This window comes from Pinus tabuliformis, chromosome 8, assembly GCF_031772625.1.
Source record: "Pinus tabuliformis cultivar Carrire ecotype Pingquan chromosome 8, CPIR1, whole genome shotgun sequence".
Lineage (NCBI taxonomy): Eukaryota > Viridiplantae > Streptophyta > Pinopsida > Pinales > Pinaceae > Pinus > Pinus tabuliformis.
The window spans coordinates 1421004308-1421027835 of record NC_142294.1 but is presented as its reverse complement, the minus strand read 5'-3'; positions in this window follow the sequence as shown (position 1 = coordinate 1421027835).

Genomic DNA, 23528 nt, shown 5'->3' with positions numbered 1-23528 from the left:
GGCCGGCTTGCATAAGGATTCGAAAGCATATTGTAGGGCGTGTGATGCATGTTAGAGGACAAGTAGGCCATCGCGAAGGGATGAGATACCTCTGAATCCACAAGTATCATTGTAGCCATTCGAAAAATAGGCGAATGATTTTATAGGGCTGATTCAGCATTAAGGAAAAAAGACAGGTGTGCAGTATATCATCACCGCGACTGCGTATTTGATCAGATGGGTAGAGGCAGAACCTATAAAGAACTGTACAAGGGAAAAAAAAGAAAAGTTCTTTTTTGAATAAGTGTTGACCAGGTTTGGTTACCTGAAGATTTTGATGAGTGATCGTGGTACACACGTCCTTAATGAAACAATCAATGTGCTAACGGAAGAATTCCAAGTGTATCACCAAAACAGCACGCCATATCATCCTCAGGCTAATGGGACAGTGGAAGCATTTAATAAGATATTGGAGAATGTGCTAACAAAGACTTTCAATGCGTAGAGGAATGATTGGGATGTGCACATACCAGCGGTGTTATGGGCCTATAGAACTACTTGTAAGAAGTTGACTAGACAGACTTCTTTCAGGCTGGTCTATGGCATAGTGTTATAGACATTTTTGTGCCTTACAGCTATAAGCATGAAATGTCCATAAACCAAGGGATCCTAAGTCCCTAAAGATGTTGTTCCAGCTCCTAAAGAAACAAGGTCAACAAATTACAGCTTCTCCCAGAAGTTCTCCACCAGAAACTGCTCAAAACTAGTCAAATCAGGATCAATTCAGATGCTCCACTAGCTGCTTGTGTTGCAAAGCACCCAAATACACTAGCTAGGTGCATTGCAACGCACTTGAATGCACTACCAGGGTGCGTTGAGCGGGAAATGACAAGTGGCAGAGTCATTCAACGAGGTGGAGAGACAATGGAAGCTTCCAGAATCTTCTCCAATGACACTTGCCTCACTGAATTCGACCAGTGATGAGTAAGAGGCTCTCAGTCTCCAAGTGGAAGCAAGAACTGACAGAGAGAAGCCACTAATCAACTCATGGGATGACTCATCCCCTTTGCATACATCTATATATGGATCCCTCACCAAGAGATCCGAGGGTTGGAATTTTGTACATTGCAGAGAATTGCTGTTGGTTTTGTGATTGATATCAGAGTATTGGGTGATTTATGCTTTGTTGGAGGTGAAGAAGGGATTCTATGCTGGGAGGCTGATGCTGGATCGGAACTCATCGATTGTAACTCCTCCTGGATCTTCTTGTTTTATCAATAAAACTACTTGAGTTTCTCCTACATGCTTGTATATCTGATGTTTGTTATACTTGTATGTTTAGCTTAAATCTGATCCTAAGCTTTTTATGAACATAAATCCATGTCTTTGTGTAGTTTCTCTCTTCTGTGAACTTGCAGGAACTTGGTGACGCTGGGCAAGTGAGGGAGCAGATCGGTGGAAGCTGGCAAAGAGAGGATAGATTGGATCAAACAACTAGCGCAAGACACAGGTCGGTTCATCTTAATCATCTTCATTTATAGTTCATAAAGAAGAATACAAGAGTAGTTTTCCTTGTTTGTTTCTGAGGTCACTGTCACAACCTTGTGGGATAGGGTCGTTTTGTATAGACACTTTTCCCGAAAACAAAATGGCGACTCCGCTGGGGATCGTGTCTAGTTAGTTTATTTGTGTTTCTATTATTGTTCATCTCATAAACTTAGGAGTGGCGAATCGAACTGCATTTGCCATTTACAAATGTAAAGTAGAGATCTGCTACTCTAGTCCATTCACTGGGCCTGTTTATGATCTGAACAGTTGATTCACAAATGATTTGAAAACCCTTTGTGATAGCTCTCAAACCTCTTGTAAATAAACCCTCTGATTGTGCACATTTGATTGCTTTTATCCGCCCAAAAACCATAGATTAAACTGCAAACCGTGACCCAGAACCCAGAGAAAATTCTCGTTTCTGCTTCAGCGCAGGCTCTGTGAAGAGACTCTGCATTTCAGCACAGTTCCCGAGAGGGCTACCTGCGTTGCAATTCAGTTTCTCTGTGTAGCAGGTGCGTTGATCAGCCTAGCCCTGCCTAGCTAAGGTTCTTTGCTCACTTTTTCCAGTTTTGCCTCTGATTTTTGCAGCCTGTTATCAGTGTGTGTACCTATCTGAAAACCCCTTTTCTTTGCCTTAATTCCACCTCAGTTGTATAAAAGAAACTGTATTTGTTTTTGTGTATTTGTTACGTCATTTACAGTTTCCCATTGCAAAAGTAAACTGGTCATACTGTTGCCCTTAGATCTAGATCTGTCGTAAGTGTCATTTTGATCTTAGGAGAAAGTTTATTTGCTGTTGACAGTTGATTACGCTTTTACTTTTGTCTTTGGCTTGAATTTGTGAATTTCTAGTGTCGAAACAAGTGTTTACTTCAAAATCATAAAGTGTCGTAATCGTCTTTACTTTTTGATTTCAAAAAGAAGCTTGTTTGTGTTTTTCACTTGAAATCGAATTCAAATTTGTACAACAACTTTCTTTTTAGGCATCAATATTAAGAAAGAGAAAAACAAATACATGCACAAGTGCATTTGCATTTTGACAATTTGTATGGCTTGATTTAGGAAAAGTGCATTTACAGTGTGCTCTTTGCTCTTTGAGAAAAGATTGTGTCTTTCTTTTCCCCTTGTAGCTAGGATTTTCATTGCTGAAAAGAGATAAAAGCTTGCTTATCATCTTTAGATTGCATTTAGGAATTACATCTACATCTCGTGGTGATCCAAAAAGGCAAACTTCTAAGAAAGATCAACCTAAAATAAATTGAATGAACTTAACAACGCTTTGTAACTTAACGCACAACATAGAGGTCTAGGCTAGAGACGTGTTCCGGCGTCGTAAAGCCTGGTAACTGTTGTCCTCACTGTTGGTTGGGTGATTCCTCCACTGTGAGACGTTAAGTGCCAATACGGATTGTGATCCCATGTACCGTTGAGTATATATTGGGAGACCCCTATAGGCATAAAACCTTTATCCATAGGAAGCCGTGTCGGCCGCCCTACTGATCGCAATGCACTGAACACAGCATTCGGGAAGATTGACCGCCCGTACCCTGAAAAGTATTCTGCGGTTTTGCGATTGGTTTGGCACACCCTCTACCTAGATCTCCAAAGCAGTCCTTTTCGTTCCTTTTCAGACTCCTTAACAGAAAAGGTCCATCTGAGCACTTGTCACTTCAGGCTCATTAAAAATCGAAGGAGACTAGAGTCATCTTTTGTTTTTTCTCGACTCTTTAAAATTGAAAAAACAAGTTGTGTCTAAAGCGTCTAAAATTCATTTAATTCGGAAACATATTTCCCCTTTTGTATTTTAGTTGATCGAGTAATCCACAATCGTGGAAGAAAGTCAATTGAAACCCCGTCATTCGCGGAGGCTTACGAGTCAACCGTCTTTGTCTCCGGAATCGAAAACAGTACAGACAAAGCGAACTCGTTTAACCGGTTCGAAATCTCCTATTAAAGTTAGAACAAGTGTTCCAACAACATCCGAGATTCCGGTTACTCCAAACATTTCTGGAAACCCTGCCTCTACAGAAGAAGTTCAACAGCCACAGAGGGACAGTGATACTGATCCTAGTCTGAGAGTAAACACTTGTGTTACTGAACCAGTTCCATCTACAACTGGTTCAGAGAGTCTTGCTCTTCAAACATCTGTCGCTGTCGATTCAACCCCTTCTTCGGCACCAGAAATATTTTACGGACTTGACGGTCTTCCCCTTCCACCTGGTTTGATTGTGATAGAGGAAATTGTAGAAGATCCGCAAGCAAGTACTCCAACACATTTTGGAGTCGGGGTCACTCTATTTCCTTCGACATCAGAAGTTAGTCTACCACCAGTGGAAGTTCCTGTAGAATCGCTAGGTAATCTTTTGGATAGACTACAAATGTCTGAAAAACCGTCAACATCTAGGACTGTGTCTTCTGACACAGCGACGGCGGAGCTCCCTGCTGTCACTCCGACAATGTTTGCCAGCGTACCATCTGTCCCAACTAGCTCACAACCGCTAGAAGGAGTCCATCCAGGGGCTATTTCGACAGTCTGGTCCGTTCCTGTTTGTTCATCTGGAATTATACCCGGAAACTCTTATGTTGAGTCTCAACAAATTGATCCATTTGGAGGTCAATTTGGGCAGTCCGGTTCCCAAGGGCAAACAATTCCCTTAAGTTCTGGATTACCACCGTATGGGGGGAAGTACGCCCTTTCATTACCACCTCCGGGAGGATATCCATACGGGAGTTCACAACAGTATTCAGGTTATACTGGAATTACATCAAGTGGTTGGGTACCTATACTACCCCAACAACCAAGGGTTGTATATTCGATGCAACAATGCGTACCTGTGTCGAACATACCCACTACGCCAGCTATTGTGACTGTGTCGCAAGTTCAAGCATTGCCTGTTGTGTGTCAACCTCAAGTTTCTTAGGTTGTAATGCAACAGTCTATTGACCCTGCGACTCAACCACAATCGCCCACTAGTGGGTCGACACAGGCCCAGACGGGTACAATTACCCCTCACCTTGGTCAAACGGTTAGTATCGGGCAACAACACATGGCTTCACAACCGTGGCTGGTGCAATACCAACAACCACAATTCCAACAAGTATACCAAGGTTCTGAGCAGCAGATCTTTGCGAACAGTGGACAGCCGTACATTCAAAATGGTCAAAATCAACCATTTTACAATGGTCATGTCCACCAACCGTATCAGTCATACCAGCATCAACTGCATTATGCTGGTATGCAAAGGCCAACTGCTCAGGCGATTCCATCATATCCTGGGTATGCTTCACCTAACCTGAATCAACAGTTACCATTCGTGGCAACTTTAGAGTTACCTGATTTACACCGGTTAACAAACGATCCAATTGCTTACGCCCCTTGGTGGCCAGCGATTCCGCATAAACTTCCATCAGATATTCCTAAATTTAATGGAAATCCGGGTGAAGATCCATCAAATCACGTGATGACATTTCATCTATGGTGTTCATCAAACACCCTAAACGATGATTCGATAAGGCTTCGCCTTTTTCAGAGGACGTTAACGGGTCCAGCGGAAAAATGGTATATTGAATTGCCTAGAGCTTCGTTCGACAACTTCAGTACCTTAGCCACAACCTTTTTAACCCATTTTCAATTACCGATAAGGTATGAAACGGGAACGGAACTCCTCACCAACTTCAAACAGACAACGGCCACTCACATATCTGATCATATACATGAGTGGTGACGTCGTCGTAGGATGGTAAAAATGTACGTTCCCGATCAGCTATTAGCTGAATGGTTTATCAAGTCTTTACTGCCGTCCATCACGGAAGATGTGGCAAAGGGGGGAGTCGTAATGGAAGAGCAAGTTATAGCTCGTGCACAATATCTGGACTTGATCTATACTCAGTCCGGCACGCTTTACGACAAAATACCCGACGCCCCTAGACCGGAATCCTCAATTCCTCCTCCTCCTAAATCAAGCAATGACTCTCACATCGGCGATTGCGTGATTGGCATGACAAACGCGAAATCAACAAAGGCTACATCCAAGAAAGCCCGTAAGATTTTAGATCAAAATGCAAAAGACGAAATTCTTGCTTCGGAAGTAAATGCCATATCAACAGATAAAGGCAAAGAAACCAAACAACCAGGAAGCAAGAAGAAACAAGGCAAAGGGAAGAAGAAGAAACAGGATGAGTCATCTCCTAAAAAGACTTCTTCAAACCCTCCTGGAAATAGGAAACCCCCCTCAGGGTGTCAGATATGTGATGAGGATCACTGGACGAGAGAGTGTCCATACAAAGCTGAGCTTAAAAGATTCTTTAAAAGTTCAAAAACCTCAGCAGTGTTAACCGATCCGTTTCCGAATCCAGGAACAAATCTGGTTGAAAGTGGAAATGCTTCCCCATCTCAAGTGCTAATGTTGTCGATTTCGAAACAGCAAAATGATGCTTTGATTTCGATAAGGAACAAAGATTACGGGAATCCTCAGTTGTCGAACAACAAGGATAAAGATCAACCAAGTAGTTCGACAACAACTTCGACAGAAGTTGTACCACCCACCATCCCTGAATTGAAAATAAAACCGCCAAAGGGAGTAGTACACAAGTCGACATTTAATCCTCGTGCTAGAGCGGCGCAAAATTATAACATAGTGGAAGATTTGGCCCAATCGCCATCCGCTATGTCGACTCTTGAAGTACTACAAAACTGTCCATCCCAAAGGCAGGCTTTGTTATCAGCCATTGGTGGGATTGATCCAAAGGATTCCAATCTTGTATCCTTTGACCACAAAGGGTACGATCCTCAATTACCAGCTCAATTAGCTTTCCTTGTTCAAGTGAAAGCCCTCAACAAAACTGTTCACCGAACAATTATTGATGAGGGGGCATCTACATGTATCATGTCGATGAGCTGCTGGAAAACTTTAGGATCTCCAACCTTGTCGCGATCTGCGACAACATTAAAAGCATTCGACGGAAGGACATATACCCCGTATGGTATCCTAAATAACTTGAAAGTTGAACTAGGGGGAAAAACAATAGAAATAGATGTTGAAGTCATCGATGGGAATCTTGATTACAACATCCTACTAGGAAGACCATGGATATACGCCATGGCAGCTGTTGTGTCGACCTATTTTAGAAAGATTGCATTTCGCTTTCAAGGGGGGATTACAATCGTCGATCAACAAAACTTCCTCCCCAATGGTTCTCAAGTTACAGGAAGCATTCCCATGATCCATGGAAGCCCCCATTCGCTTCAGAATATCGGAGTAGGCCTACTAAAAGATCCTATACTAATGGGAACTTTCGCTCTTCCACTTCCAATCAATTTGGCGGAAGTAGCATCGATAGGAACCTGCAATATGATATCTTCCACAAAGATCTCAGAAAACGATATCAACATGGATCATACAATGGTTTTTCCCCCAAGCCCGATAGAAGTATTATAGAAATCAATGTTTCTAGCATGGGAGGCAAACCCAAATCAACGCTCATCAAGCGTTTGGGTAGATAGGTCTAGAGAATATGGTACCCCTTCAGATCCTTGGTCGCGAGTGCATGGAACCGACGAAGGAATTGTACAATCAATGTTGATTGAAGGAGCCCCATGGAGTGATTGCCACCATCGTTCCCTTCTTCTGAATTATGAAGAAGATACTCAAGATGACCTATATCATCCTTCAGTTTTTGAATTCCTATCAAATACTGTAAATACGGTGGATTCCGAGCGAAACTTATCCAACATTGAAGAGACTATAGCCATAAATATCTCGACTAAAACAGATATTGTAGAGAATATTTATGTCAGCAAAGGTTGTTCTCCTTCAGAACTAGAAATATACAATGCTCTTTTTCGCGAATTCAGAGATGTCTTTGCTTGGTCATATGATGAAATGCCAGGCATTGACTCGAGTATCGTTGAAGACGAAATTAAGATGTATCCAGATGTCAAACCGGTACGAGAACGGCTCAGGCAGGTGCACCCCAAGAAAGCCACTGCCATTAAGGCAGAAGTTGAAAAACTTCTCCATGCTGGTTTCATCTACCCAGTTCCTCTAACCGATTGGGTATCGAATATTGTCCCTGTTATGAAGAAACAGGGGACAATTAGAGTGTGTGTCGATTATAGGGATGTAAATCAAGCTTGTCCGAAAGACAACTACCCTACACCCTTCATCGATCAGATAATTGATGAATGCGCCGGATGCGAAATCTTTTCATTCATGGATGGATTTTCCGGGTATAATCAAATAAATATCCGCCCACAGGACCAGTCAAAGACTGCATTCATTTGTCCGTGGGGCACATTCGCATATCGAAAATTACCCTTTGGTTTAAAGAACGCAGGGGTGACTTTTCAGAGGGAAATGAATTATGCCTTCCATGACATCAAGAACATCATTCAACCTTACCTCGACGACCTTCCGGCTCATTCGCGAAAGCGGACTGATCATCCTCAGCATTTAAGAGCGATTTTTCTACATTGTCGACACTACAAGATACGACTCAATCCGCACAAATGTGTATTTTGCGTCGGTTCTGGTCGTTTACTTGGCTTTGTAGTCTCCAAGGATGGGATTCGTCTCGACCCGTGCAAGGTCCAGGCAATCATAAATTTGCCTCCACCTTCAAATTTTCTTCAGATTCAGAAACTCCAAGGGAAAGCAAACTTTCTGAGGAGGTTCATTCCAAATTACACCGAACTTGCTAAAGGTTATACACATCTTTTGAAAAAGGAGGTACCCTTTGTCTGGGATCAGGTTGCGCAAGCTTCCTTTGATGCTTTAAAAGATTCCTTAATAAAAGCATCATTAATGTATGCCCCCGATTATCAAAGAGATTTTAACCTGTATCTGGCTGCAGCAGATACAACCATCGCAATGGTTTTAGTTCAAGAAGTCGATGGAATTGAACACCCTATATATTATTTAAGTAAAAACTTAAATGATACAGAAAGAAAATATTCTTATGTTGAAAAACTAGCGCTTGCAGCGGTTCAAGCGATACAAAGATTTCGACACTATGTCCTCTTTCGGAAAACTACCATTCTGTCATATTGCAACTCCATGACTTATATATTGTCGCGACAGTTGCTGGGGGGCAAATATTCAAAATGGATAACAATCCTTCAAGAGTTTGATCTGGAATTTGTAAAATCCAAGTCAAAGAAAGCTCTAGTTTTTGCAGAATTATTATGCGATCTCCCATCGTCGTCCAACGATGAAGCATCCAAAGAATCAATCGTGGATGAGAATTTGTTTCTGATATCTACAAGCAATTAATGGTATGGAGATATAATAATTTATCTCCAAACCCAAAATTTTAGGCCTAACACCTCTCACTCTGAACAAAAACGTATACGATACCAAGAAAAAGACTACATGATCGTCGGTGATACGCTTTACCGTCTTGGTATCGATACAGTTCTGAGAAGGTGCCTCACCCATGAGGAGGCCGAAAAAGCCCTGGATGAGTGTCATTCAGGGGCCTGTGGGGGGCATCAATTTGGATATGCTACAACACAAAAAATCTTACGAGCAGGATACTTCTGGCCAACAATGTTCAAAGATTGCATAACCGCAGTCAGAAGTTGCCATGCTTGTCAAATTTTTGATAGCAAAACCAGAAGACCACCCGCACCGTTACAGCCAATAGTTGCTGTTGGGCCATTCGCCAAATGGGGCATCGATTTCATGACATGTAACCCCACCTCGACCGGGGGGCATGGGTATATTATAGTCGCCGTGGACTATTTTAGCAAATGGGCCGAGGCGATGCCTACATTAGATAATACTGGTGAAACAGTTGCCCTTTTCTTTTTCAATCATGTAGTCTCTAGATTTGGCGTACCACAGGCTATAGTCACAGATCATGGATCACATTTTCGCAATCACATGATGGTTGAATTAGCTGCCAAGCTAGGGTTATCTCACGACAGCTCTACTCCGTATTATCCGCAAGCTAACGGACAAGTTTAAGCGATCAACAAGGTCCTGAAGCGTATGTTGCAAAGGATGATCGGAGTTCACAAAAGAAGGTGGCACCTAATCCTGTACTCAGCCTTGTGGGCTTACCGAACATCGGTAAGGAATGCGACCGGGTTCACACCCTTCCAACTGGTATATGGCCTGGAAGCAGTCTTACCAATCCAGTGTGAAATCTCGTCTCTTAAACTCGCAATCGATCTCCTCCTCGGAACTTCAGAAGAAGAGGCCCGTTTCTTGGAATTAATCCAATTGGATGAAACCCGTCGTGATGCCGCTTTGGCTAACGAAGCCCATAAGAAACGAGTCAAGGCGCAGTTCGACAAAAATGTCAAACCCCGTGTCTTCTCGGAAGGTGACTTGGTCCTGCTTTACGACCAAGAATCCGACAAATTGGGAGCGCGTAAATTTAACTCTTTATGGATGGGCCCCTACATTGTTAAACGGGTGTTAGCAAAAGGAGCCTACGAGTTGATGGATTACGATGGAACTCCACTGGCGCAACCTCGTAATGGGTTGTACCTCAAGCGTTACTATGCCTAATAGTGACCAATATGCTTTTGTTATATTTTTGTTTTCGCTAAGAATGTTTGTTTTGGTCGAGTAATCCACCTTTTTACATTTATTGCAGATGTCAAACCCATTGGAACCATGTGTTGGATATGCCGACGGAGCGAGTCGTAGTTCGCGGAACCTGTCCTCCGTAGCCTGGGCCATTTTTGATCCAAGCGGCGAGTTAGTAAGTTTCAGAGGTGTATGTATTGGTCAATCAACAAACAATATCGCTGAATATAGTGCGTTGATAGAACTTCTCTCTGATGCCATCACTCATGGTATACGCCAGCTAATCGTCAGGCTAGACTCACAACTCGTAATACTACAACTCAATGGTATATATTCCGTCCGAAACCCAGCTATTTATCGCATGTTCCTAAGGGTTAAGATTTTGGAAAGACAATTTGATCTTATTCAATACCAGCATATTTCCAGAAACTTAAACACATTAACCGACTCATTAGCGAACTATGTGTTAGATAGACATTTGCAACATTTATAAAAAGAGACACATCATCAATGTTCTACATGTGGATCACATAACTCAATCAGAATAAAACTCCGAAAATCAAAAATACATATATAGCTGTTTATGGTTTACATATAATGTTCTGTAACCAAGAGAAAATCAGTCACATGACCCAGAAACTCAAAATGCTAGGGGGCACCCTAGTCTAATGATGCTCGTGATAGCAAGTCACAGCCTGTGCGATCATGCGTAAGAGATGAGTCCATCGTCTAGGCACACCAGTAGTATGCCGCTGTAACTGCAAAGGTAGCTCGTCGATCCTCACATCTGGAATACCAAGAGTAAGGCTCTCAACCTGCTCCTGCACAACTGTGAGAGTCTCAGCCACATCAAGGTCATGAAGGATAACCCTCCTGGTGGCCTCTCCTGCTGGGGCAGCGGCTGGCACTCTCAGGCGAACTACTGGACGAACAGGACCAACATCTGCATGCACACATGAGTTTGATTAAAGTCTTGATAGAATAAAGCACAAGGACATTATAAATAAAAATAGTAAACAGTGATATTGTCAAAGATTTTACCAATAGCGCCCCACTGCTCGCCATCCGGCAGTACTAAATCCGGATCACCCCGGAAGTCCATGCCGGCATATGGATACTCGAAATAGACCATCTCCTGACGATCAAACCACCTGAAGAAGGTATCAAAAAAAGAAATCTGAGATTGACCAGCATGCCTAGACATATGGTCAACCCATCTCTGCATACGTGGTTCAGTAGGAGAAGGTAAGTCGAGTGCAATGTACTGCGGCTGCATCAGTGGTATCTTCTCCAAGGCAAAGGCGGTCAAAATGGAACCGAACCCAAAGTTCTTCAACCTCACGTCCTTTATCTTGGTCAACTGATTTTTCATCACAAGAAGTACTGCATCACACCAGTTGAATATTTTCGGTTGGAGGCATTCCAAGGCATGCTGCATATAGGATCTGTTGGCTACATGAAGAGACGCACTACCGGCCATCCTACCAAAAGTAAATAGGATAGACCTAAGGGACCTATCAGTGACATCACGGATGATGATCTTTCCGTCTTTACTCGGCTGAGATCCTTCCCTGCAATACTGGAGGACATAATCTCTCACAGAGTCACTCCCTCGGTCCGAACCTGACAAAGAGATGGGGGCACCCCGCCTCGACAAGCCAGTCAAGAAGTGAATGTCTATTGCAGTCAAGGGGATAGATTTGCCCCTAATCTGAAAAACTTGATTGATAGGATCCCAAGCATCGAGCAAATACTGCAGTAGGTTGATCTGCTGTCTCATGCTAGAGATAGGGAAGAACTTCAGCAAGCCACAGTTCCGCAGCGCGTTCACTGTAACCGGATCATGTAGGGCAATCATGTCCTCTTCTTCATGTTCTCGTTCTCACCATGTAAGGGTCATTTTGCTCCGAGATCTCTGAAAAACAAACAAGAGAGGAGTTAGATCCTGATTTTGATGAGAAACAGGCAAAAATTTTCATCAAAAACTGTGCAACAATTTCCTTTTCTGCGCCCAACGCACCTGCACAGTGGTCCACCTGGTTTGAATGTCAAACTGCCTTCATAATGGTCAACATTCAGCGCAGGTTTCGATATGCCCAGGGTGCGTTGATGGCAGAACGAACCCATCAAACCCCAGGGGCTCAGAAAAGCAGAGAATGAAGCACAGAATGCAAAAAGGAAACCATGAAATGAAAGAGCTCAGGTTTAGCTCCTACCTGGTCCAGACGGCGCCGAGAATCGTCCACAGAATCTCCCGAAATCAGCTGATGAAAATCAAGGGGGAAGAGGCACCTCCAAAGCTCCAACAAACCAAGTTCAAATGAAATGGTAAAATGAGAGGTAAAAACACTTTTTTATTGCTTTTTACGTAGTTCGAAGTAAAATATTAGCGTTTTAATCTCATTCTCAAGCAAATGTTGTTCATTTCTAACTAGTTTGATGAAGCAATTGAAAGTACAGTACCATCTTTGAAAGGACAAAGCTATTTATGGTAAAAAATCAAAACTAGACCACGTAATCGAGCAGTTTTAGCACATAGTTCATGCTCGTTAAAAAATAAACATAAGATCGAGCAAATGTTTCAACTCGTGTTTAAGCTTGTTAAAAAATGAAATATCCTCCGTTAAATAACCACTGTGAATGTAACATTATCAACCATTAAAGCCTTGGTCGTGTTTGCACCGTCACCTCCACTTTTCCATTGGCCGATCATTCACCTCCATTTGATTGTTTACCCATTTTGAGGAACAGCTGCGAAGAGTGATTTCACTAGCCATCCTTGTGACACTGCCGTGATTGGAGAATTCCAAACCTTACCTGGAATCAGTTGCTACCCATTTTATCACTCGTTCCTCAAAAGACGAGTCTTCTTTAAGCTCTTTTCATCTGACTCGTAAAATATGAAAAGATTGCCGAGTTTTGGCCTTCCAGCTCGTTAAAGCGACCGGAAGTGCTATCCCTCCTCTAGATTTTAATCTTTTTGGACCTGAGGGATTATTGCACAAAAAGATCGAGCGCTTGTTTTGTTCGGCTCGTTAAAACTATCGAAAATTCATCCCTTCTGTATTGTTTTATACTTTTTCGGACTTAAGGGATTAGATGACGAAAAAGGAATTCCGGAGTTATCTTTACGTACCTTTTCAGACTCCCTAAAAAGGAAAAGGACCGAGTTATCTTTGTCGTTAAACTCGTTAAAAACATTAACAGCGACAAACTTGTCTTTAGACGAGAATGAGTTTCACTATCGCTAGGCTCGTTAAAACATAGCGATGGGTTTGCCCGAAGGGCAAATTACAGAACAAGCATATGTTATCCTCCTCAAGCTTGACAAAAATAAAGAGGTACTCGTCAGCAATGACTGGGGAAAAATTGGGAAGAAACTCAAAGAATCTTTATTGGTAGCAAGTCGCTCTTGAACATGACACTTCCACTCCGTGCCAGAGTCGGGTTGGGTTGTTTCATTCACCGGTCACATCACCATGGTCATGCCATACCATCCACATTTGGGGTAAATGCTACCGATCCATCACACAAGTGTCGCCGACATGTTCAAGAGAAGTCATCCAGAGAAGTCACCCGTGTCCTATCCACTACCATACATTATGCTTCACTCTTTCATGACCGCCACCCTGAACCGTATGTCACCAGATCGTTTTCACCTCCATCAAAATCATTTGCTCTGTTCTGTGTCATTGATGTGGGATTCATTAAGGCCCTCCTTTGATGGATCGCTTCTTGTCGACATCAGCTCATTATCCAAGAAGTTGATCTAGGAACACCCCTTCAGTACTTTGAAGCTTGCATGCCTCAATGGCAAGTTTCTCACTTTCGGCGACAGGTATACATCAATGAACTTCGACCGAAAGATTTTGCGTGGTGTTCAACGCCAAGTCCTTTATTCACACCACGTGAATTGTACTGCAGTACCTTGAGGGTCATTATCATTATCGGTGATTCCTCTTGCGCTTGTTAACAGTTTACATCATTGACTGGCAATCAAGCGATGTCTTTCCATGTTCGACTTCAAAACATTTCTCACATGGATCGACTTGTACTTAGAGTGAAGATCGGACGAGATTGAAGACCCCGGATCTAGTTTCATCGATCCAGCCTACGATATATATTCAGGAAAAATAAAGACTTTGAAATGTACAGCATTGCAGCACAGATAATCATCCTACCAAAAGGATGATGATTTCACCAGAATCATCAGTCTACCATCAGACGATTGTCTGTCCTATGTACATGAAAATGAATTTATAAAGCTGAGCATGGGAATGCCCGCCTCAGCTAGATCATGAAAACAGTATGAAAATAATGTATTGTATTGTATCTCATTACAAGTCTCCTATCCAGCATTAGAAGAACTTCGGATCCTCCTAATAAAGCATTTCACCTGATAAACGGCCTCATACTTTAGGGGGCAACTGTTATAGACATTTTTGTGCCTTACAGCTATAAGCATGAAATGTCCATAAACCAAGGGATCCTAAGTCCCTAAAGATGTTGTTCCAGCTCCTAAAGAAACAAGGTCAACAAATTACAGCTTCTCCCAGAAGTTCTCCACCAGAAACTACTCAAAACTAGTCAAATCAGGATCAATTCAAATGCTCCACTAGCTACCTGCGTTGCAAAGCACCCAAATACACTAGCTAGGTGTGTTGCAACGCACTTGAATGCACTACCAAGGTGCGTTGAGCGGGAAATGACAAGCGGCAGAGTCATTCAACGAGGTGGAGAGACAATGGAAGCTTCCAGAATCTTCTCCAATGACACTTGCCTCACTGAATTCGACCAGTGATGAGTAAGAGGCTCTCAGTCTCCAAGTGGAAGCAAGAACTGACAGAGAGAAGCCACTAATCAACTCATGGGATGACTCATCCCCTTTGCATACATCTATATATGGATCCCTCACCAAGAGATCCGGGGGCTGGAATTTTGTACATTGCAGAGAATTGCTGTTGGTTTTGTGATTGATATCAGAGTATTGGGTGATTTATGCTTTGTTGGAGGTGAAGAAGGGATTCTATGCTGGGAGGCTGATGCTGGATCAGAACTCATCGGTTGTAACTCCTCCTGGATCTTCTTGTTTTATCAATAAAACTACTTGAGTTTCTCCTACATGCTTGTATATCTGATGTTTGTTATACTTGTATGTTTAACTTAAATCTGATCCTAAGCTTTTTATGAACATAAATCCATGTCTTTGTGTAGTTTCTCTCTTCTGTGAACTTGCAGGAACTTGGTGACGCTGGGCAAGTGAGGGAGCAGATCGGTGGAAGCTGGCAAAGAGAGGATAGATTGGATCGAACAACTAGCGCAAGACACAGGTCGGTTCATCTTAATCATCTTCGTTTATAGTTCATAAAGAAGAATACAAGAGTAGTTTTCCTTATTTGTTTCTGAGGTCACTGTCACAACCCTATGGGATAGGGTCGTTCTGTATAGACACTTTTCCCGAAAACACATAGAAGCCATGATGTCAATGGAATACATTGTGCCTAATCTAGCATAGCGGTGTTCATAGGTATAGAGGATCACGGAGCCTTAGAACTTAGAAGAGAGGCTCGCACAGCTGACAAAGCTAGAGCAAGATAGATTCTTGGCTGGATTCCATCAACAAGTTCAGAAAGAACGCGAAAAGGCATGGCACGATCGACACATCAAACTAAGCACCTTCAAGGTAAATGATTTAGTTTTATTATATGACAAAAAGTTTGATAAATTTCCAAGAAAATTTTAGATGCATTGGCTGGGGCCATATGTGATCAAGGAGATTACCGATGGTGGAGTAGTACAACTTGTGAAACTAAATGGAGAACCATTTCCTAAAAGGGTAAATGGTAGCCGATTGAAGCCATACACCGGGGATCAATCAGATGACTATATGACGGTAGCACAATCTTAGTGCTCCAGGCACCTGCTAGGTGGCACAGAACTATAAAATACACTACCTGGGTTGTAGAGATGCGCGATGAGGGGTCTGCATGGAATAGAAGTGTGTCACAGTGTCAGCTGATGCATGAAGGGAGATGTGCTGCAGGACAAGAGACCACACAGCATAGCCAGAAAGTGACCGTTATTGTCATTGTTCATGATTTGACCGCTAGAAGATAGTTGGGAGGAGCGAGCGACTAGAATTTAAGGCATTTAAAGCTGAAATCAAGTGTGACATATTTGTAAATCTGCCGCGAATCTCGCATTTATGGACAGATTTTGGCGGAACGCTCAAATTTGAATTCCAAATTGGCTATAAATTACAGATGGCCATCCAGTGAGAAACACTTTGCATTCTAAGAATTTCTAAGTGTTGCTATTTGTTGCATGAGATCTTTGAAAATTTTCTTGCAAGCCTTGTGTCTTAATCAAATCATAACTTCATTAACAATGTAATGTATCCACCAGCTGAGACCGCTAGCACTGGGGGCACTGTCGCCTCTTAGGGAGCTTCCCCTTAAGTCGTGAGTATGGAGGTTCACGTAGCAGTGCCTAAGGCATCAAGGTTGCCTAGGCCGAAGACTACACTGCCAAGAGAGGCTCCCAAATTGAAAGATAAATAGAAGAAGAGTCTTCCTGCGCACGAGTCACCAAGGAAACATGCAACTACACAGGTGCAGTGGAAAGAAAAGCCCGCTGCGTAGGAGAAAGGAAAAGTGGTAGACCTAGAGGCTGATGAGGGCACAGAAGACATAGTTGTTGATGGGGTAGACCCCATTTTGAAGCTGCCAGAGTACATCCCTCTGAGGCAAGGCAAGGTGAAGATCTCAAAGGACCCAGATGAGGGACAGTTCCTCCTAAACACACCCCTGCTGCCAGTAAAAAGTAACTTTTGAAGGTTCGTGTTTGGCGTGCATCCCACATTTGAAACTTGAAGATTGGGATTTGGGAGACGTTGAGCGGTTTCCCCACCTGGCCATGGATACCTTCATGAAGTGAGTGTTCTACAAGTAGTCCAATGTCACCACGCTGGATCCGGTGGAATGGATTTGTGCGGTAAACAAGGCAGGGTTGTTAAACCTCCTATGGGTGCCTCACTACCACCGCGCCCCCATAAACTTGATAGTTATTAAGCAGTTGTTGTGCCTTGTGCATGATGGGTGCTTGTGGTTGACTGAGCCCATACCGATCATTGATATGCTGATCCATAGGATCACATTGTTACCTCACTCTGGGCTGAATCCTACAAAGGCATTTGGAGGAAAGATGGGTGAGCGCGACCTCACCAAGAAGATGAAGGACAAGTTCAAACTTGTCAAGAAAGCACGCAAGTATTCCATCTATAGTATTACTAACCACACGGTGAAGCTGACCACCCAAATTTTGGTAGGCAAAGTGATGAGAAAGTCTCGCACGGACGAGGTTCCCACACTAGTGGTTTCATTAGCAGCTCAGTGCACGAAGGGCGTACAGTTCAACTGGGTGCACTATCTGTGCAGCGAGTTCCTCGCAAACTGTAGAGAGGAAAAATACTAGAGTAAAACTTTGCATTACTCATGGCTCTTACTGTCAATTGTGCTAATCGCATGGGATTTGCTAGAGGATAGTCAGATTCCTTCGATTCAGACAGACTTACCAGAAGCTGTGAAGTTTGCATCGCTATGGGCCACAAAGGACATTGTGCGGGTTTGTGAAACTAAGGTTTTTTGGGTATTAATGGAGATGAGAATTCATATGTTCATCAATCGAAAGCCATGATTGTTGCCAACCATTTTTGAACTGTTATTATGGTACCTGGAGTTCAAAACAGACTTCCACCACGTGTACATCCAGGTAGTGAAGGATCCAGATCAGAAGTGGTATGATCTTCCTTGGTTACAGATGATGCCATTGTCAAAGTCCTTAAGCAATGCCCAGTAGATTGGAACACACCATCAGATTTGGCCGCTGGGACTAGCAAGTTCGTAGAGAAGCAAAAGAAGGAAGTGGCCCAATTGAAGGTGTAGGAGTTGGCAGAGAAGAGGAAGAAGGAGACTGAGGACAAGACATGCACAGATGCGAAGCACACCGCAAAGGAGAAAGCGGAGCAGGAAGAGCGTGACTTTGCCAGGAGTCAGAAATCTTCTTCACCCCAAATGAAGGATGATGAATAGTCGGAATAGGGAGGAAGGGATCTAGATAGCACTCCTTTTCGCGTAGAGCGACATAGGGAACAGGAAAAGGAGGGGTAGTGAAAGAAGACCAAGGCCTCCAAATCGTCGCTCAATCCAATCACCTTGACGGAGGGTGACTTGGACAATATTGGTGACAAGGTAAGAGATACGACAGTAGAATTGCGGCAGCAGTTTGAGAAGCAACAGAAGCAAGCGTTGGTCACTATACAAATGGGTTTGCATGAGCTGCAGATCCAAAAAACTAGACTGCAGGCAGGTGCAGGGCAGAGTGACGCATCATCAACTAGTTTGGCGCCAGGGACCACTCAAGCTATAGATTTGGTTCGATCCTTGGATCTCTGGGCAGTCATGCTGCTGGATGGAGCTCTAAGTGTAGAGGCGGAAGCTAACAAGGCTACTATCAGCGTGTTGAGGAATTTTGGCCTCAACTTGGCCACACTCCCCAATGAATTCCTTCACACACTACAAGCAGGTGTGATTGAAGAGCTTAAGGTCTAAGAGAAGCGTGCACTGAGCATGATTACCGAGTAGAACTTCGACAACTAATAGATATTCGTTGAGAAGAGAGTGGCACTAGAAGCCTGGAAGAAGGTTCAGGAGAAGAATGAGTGCATCACTGCAGTGGTAGCTGAAGCATGCTAAAAGGTTTGGAAGCTGCATATCCCAGAAGAAGCATCGGTGGAGGCAAAGATTAGGAAGTTGGATATAGGTGTGCGTGATGCAAGGACAGAGATGGCCAAGGTTCAGTTTGAACTGAACCTAAGAATCATAGAGCTTGAGTTAAAGACACAACCTTCAACTCAACCAGAGGTCAGAGAATAGTGTGAGGCATCTGAAAGGATGTAGTTGCAACAGTAGATGCTGCAGTATAAGATTGCACCAGGCTCTTTGAACAGTCGATGGAGGTTGTTACGACTCTGCAGGAGGATCCTAACCTACAAAGGTTGAATATAGAGGCCCAGGAATTGCAACAACAATATGACGAAGCAAGAGTGACGACACGCACCATCACTATATCACAACGACTGGCTAAGCTACATGAGGCAAAGAAGCTGCTCGAACAGGTGGAGGCAGCGCAACACAAAGAGGTGGTCCTCAAGGATAGATTGGGGCATTGGTTGGACGAGGCATATGTTATCTTTTCTGCCATTGAAGAGAAGCTGGTAGGCCTACAAAGGACACAACAGAAGGTAAAAGAAGACTGTGTAGGACTAGTGACCGAGTAGTTGGTCGAACAAATCAAGCAGGAAACTAGGCAAAGCGCGACTGAGGTAGCAGTAGCGCAAGTCAAGCTGGGAGGTCTTGACAGTAAGATATATGCACCAGAAGAGCGACTTAGGGGTGAGTCATGATATTTGTGTTGGGGGCCTGTTGGGATAGGGTCCTCTGCGGTCAAGTTTCAGGAAAACGTCCAAGTTTTTGTTATGTAAAGTGTAAATTCTCCACATGTTATGATCGTGGAGCGTGTAGATAGTAAGTGTCATACAGGGATTTTCGCTTCTTTTATGTAAGTTTTGTCGGCTTGTATAGACCTACCCATGGTCTGCAGACCATGGGATCTTATAAAAAGGAGAGTCTTAGAGAGTGTAAGGTAGTTCAGTTAAGTTCATAAAATGATGAATGTAATGGGTCATTAGAAGCGAAGAGAAAAGAGTCTTAGAGTATAAGAGAGGCTCTCTAGCTGTGTGGGAAGAGGCCAAGAGTCGAGTCTGCAACTGAGTGCACGGACCCCTGCAGCTGAGTGCACAGGGTAGTCTCGAGTCTGTGAGCAGAACTGAAGCATTAATAAAGAGATTATTCTGGAAATATTTTTGTTTTGTCCATTTAATTTTGTTATGAATGATTGCGTTTATGTTATGATAAATGATGGGTTTATGATTTAAGAATGTATTGATGCGCGATTCTGCATGGTTTACATTGTTATATGAATGCAAGTACTAATATCTGTTTATGTGAAGAATATCTTTATACATCAAACACTTAAGTCGATCTGGGTAATAACAGACTTAGGAGTGATTACAGAGGCACATAAGTGGTTGATTCGCCTGTTTAGGGTCCGCGAAAGATAGTCATAGACCTTCATGAAGGCCTAGAGGCTGGTAATAGGGGGTTATATTGATAAGCCTCAAGGGCTTATCGATCTACGCGAAGGAAGGTTTAGGGCATAAAATCACATCATAACCATCTCTAGGTGCGGAAAATTGGTTCCAGCATCCCCCCATACTGCTTTAGGTGAGACTTCAGTCCGCACTCCATCGATTGATGTCGAAAGGCCCAGTAGTGTAGAGATTTGTTTAGAAAACTCAACTTTGAACCTGGGTCAGGACCCACTAAACCAACAATAGTGTTACCAATGATTGTTCCCATAGTATTTGGTATGGAAGCTAAATGGTTTACCTTGGTATTTCATTGAGCATGAGTAGACTATTACCATGGTAAAGGTATTATTGTTATTAAAATTACCATGGTATTAGTATGTGTGTGGAGCAAGTTTTCACATGATATTAACTTGGTGCAAATAGTCTTGGTATTGACATAAGCAAGGTATTTACTTGTGATATTGGTTTGGAGATTACCATGGTACAAATGTCCATGGTATTGGCATAACCATGGTATTTACCCATGGTATTGAGTTGGATATTACCATGGTACAGGTGTCCATGGTATTGGGATAACCATGGTATTTTCCTTAGGTATTGATTGTTGAGAATAATTTGACTTAACCATTTTAGAAAATTATATAATAGAGGAAGAGAAGAAAAGTTATGTTGGTTCTCTTGTGTGAGGAAATTGTCAAACATGCCAACTCATAAATTCGATGGATAAAGAAGTGACAGTTTTGCGTTGGATTTTATGGGAAAATGAGGATGGATCTCAAAATTATGAGACATGGGTTTTGTGCAGTATGAAACACATTAGTTTTTCAATGATCAGTTTTTCAAAGTTCAGTCTATATTGAGAGAAATGAAAGGTTCTTTGAAGAAAATTTTCATATATTTTTTGTTGTGGTCATTTTCCAAATTGCCCCAATTGCAATTCCATATTCGATTTGCTTCCAGTAGAATGATGATGGAGATATATTTCAGATATCATATTGCTCATTTATATTTTGTAATCAATATAAAATTGTAAGGTGGTAGAGAATTGGCATCTTGTGGTGTGTTAGACAATAGAGAATGGTGTGAGAAGTGGTGAATGAATTCCCTTCTCTGGGTCAGATTTTTTATTCAAATTTTATATGCATAATGCTAGAACTGTTGGGTTGCTCAAGTTGAGTGAATTGAGAACCTAGTTTGAAATATTGTGAAATGTGGTTCACATGGAAGAAGTGAAGGTGTGGAGGCTTAAATAGAGATAGTGATTTGGGAAATTTAGTATTAGGAAGAGTTTTCTCCATCCAATAGAAGTGGGATAGTCCAATGGTAGTTGGGCGACGATCGTTGGTCATGGGAGCTTCTAGCAGATGGTAGTCTATAGATCTGTGGGAGAAACAAATTTCTGAATTGATAGATTCCAACATACTGGAGAGAAAGCCAAGTATTCTGTCTTATGGGTGTAATCTAATCCATGTACAATTTGTTTAGCAGATTAATAAAAAGAATTGAGCAGGAAAGCAACAACATGGTGGTTTTCTCCAGAAAAGGTTTCCACAATAAATTCTTGTGTCCTTGTCTATGCATGTTTGTGTTGATATTTCTCATGGTTATTATGGTTTCGGTTTATTTTTTCTTATATGTTTTGATGAGCTAATCTTGTGAGTGTGCATGGATAATAGACATTGAAGAAAATGTTTAAATTGGTGAAATAATGTATAGCCATCACTATTGATTTACCCCCTCTTAGTAGTGAATATATTTCCAACATAACATTGGGCATTTCATATTCTTCCATAATATCTAACGTTGCATCCCATAACTCTATACAATTTTTTTTTTTCTTTAATTATCGCTAAGAATAGTCACAATTGCCAAACTATGTGTCCAAAAATACCTAGAAATGAATCTGATCCTCATATGATATCTTTGGAATGAGTTGAAGTGCATTTTTGTTTTTCTCTTCCCAAGTTTTTATTTGGTTAAAAGAACCTTGGGATTTTTTTTCTCTTCTAGCTGAGATTAAATTTGATCAGAAAATTTAATCAATGTTTCATGGTGTAGCTCTATCTCATTTAATTTTTTGAATAAATATTTCCTGCAAATCAAATAATTTATTATTAGTTACCATAGCCTCAACTTTAAGGAACTCTAAATTACCATTTTTTTCTTCATTTTTTCCACCTATGACTCTATAACATTAATTTTCTTCTAATACTTATCAACATGTTATTTAAATTATAAATCTTATTTTTTTCAAAGTAAAACAAATTATTTTGAGTGTCCTTCCTTAATAAAATACATATCCCTTTATGGATATTATCTACCATTTCCAAATTTATGTTGTTATTTTTACTAAGTATACCCTCTTCCTAGTGGCATTCTTTGGCCAACACATTTTTTCCGATTTTCTAATTGACCTTGCAATTTTAGATTTGCTTCTTTTCCTCCTTTAGATGAGTGGTAAGATTAATCATTGACCATTTGTTCACATTAGCAAATTTTTCTAATGCATCAACCTTTTCCTCATCATTTAAATATGTAACATTCCAAAATATTAGTGGTATTCTTTGACCAACACATTTTTTCCGATTTTCTAATTGACCTTGCAATTTTAGATTTGCTTCTTTTCCTCCTTTAGATGAGTGGTAAGATTAATCATTGACCATTTGTTCACATTAGCAAATTTTTCTAATGCATCAACCTTTTCCTCATCATTTAAATATGTAACATTCCAAAATATTACTAATTATTGGGAATTTTTCTCAGATATTCCCACCTTCCTCTTTTTACCCCTTTCTTCTTTTGGTTACTAAAAACATAACTACTTAAAGGAACCACAATATTCTCATCAGGTGCCAATCTTTGTAGTTTCATAATTCTATGACTAGGGAGAGCATTGATTGGAGTAGTGTCAATTGTGAAAGACGTAGTTATATATGTTGAAACTATGGGTCCTATCCCTTGAGTGAGTTTACTTGCATTGGTTGTTTTAGTAGGCTTAGAAGGAGTTTGAAAATATACATTCTTATGAATATCAACATATAGATATTCCTTCTCCACGTCTTGTACACCTTTATTAACATGTTATGTATTTTTTATTATTTCTGTTCCTTTTTCTCCTACTCGTTTTTCTTATCTTCCTTTTACTTTAATTTATTCTCTCCAATTCGTGTCCTCTATCATGTTCTCCAATTTATTTATTTATGGTCTTGATTTGTTCCCCTATTTTTCCCCTCCTTTCCTTTAATATTCTC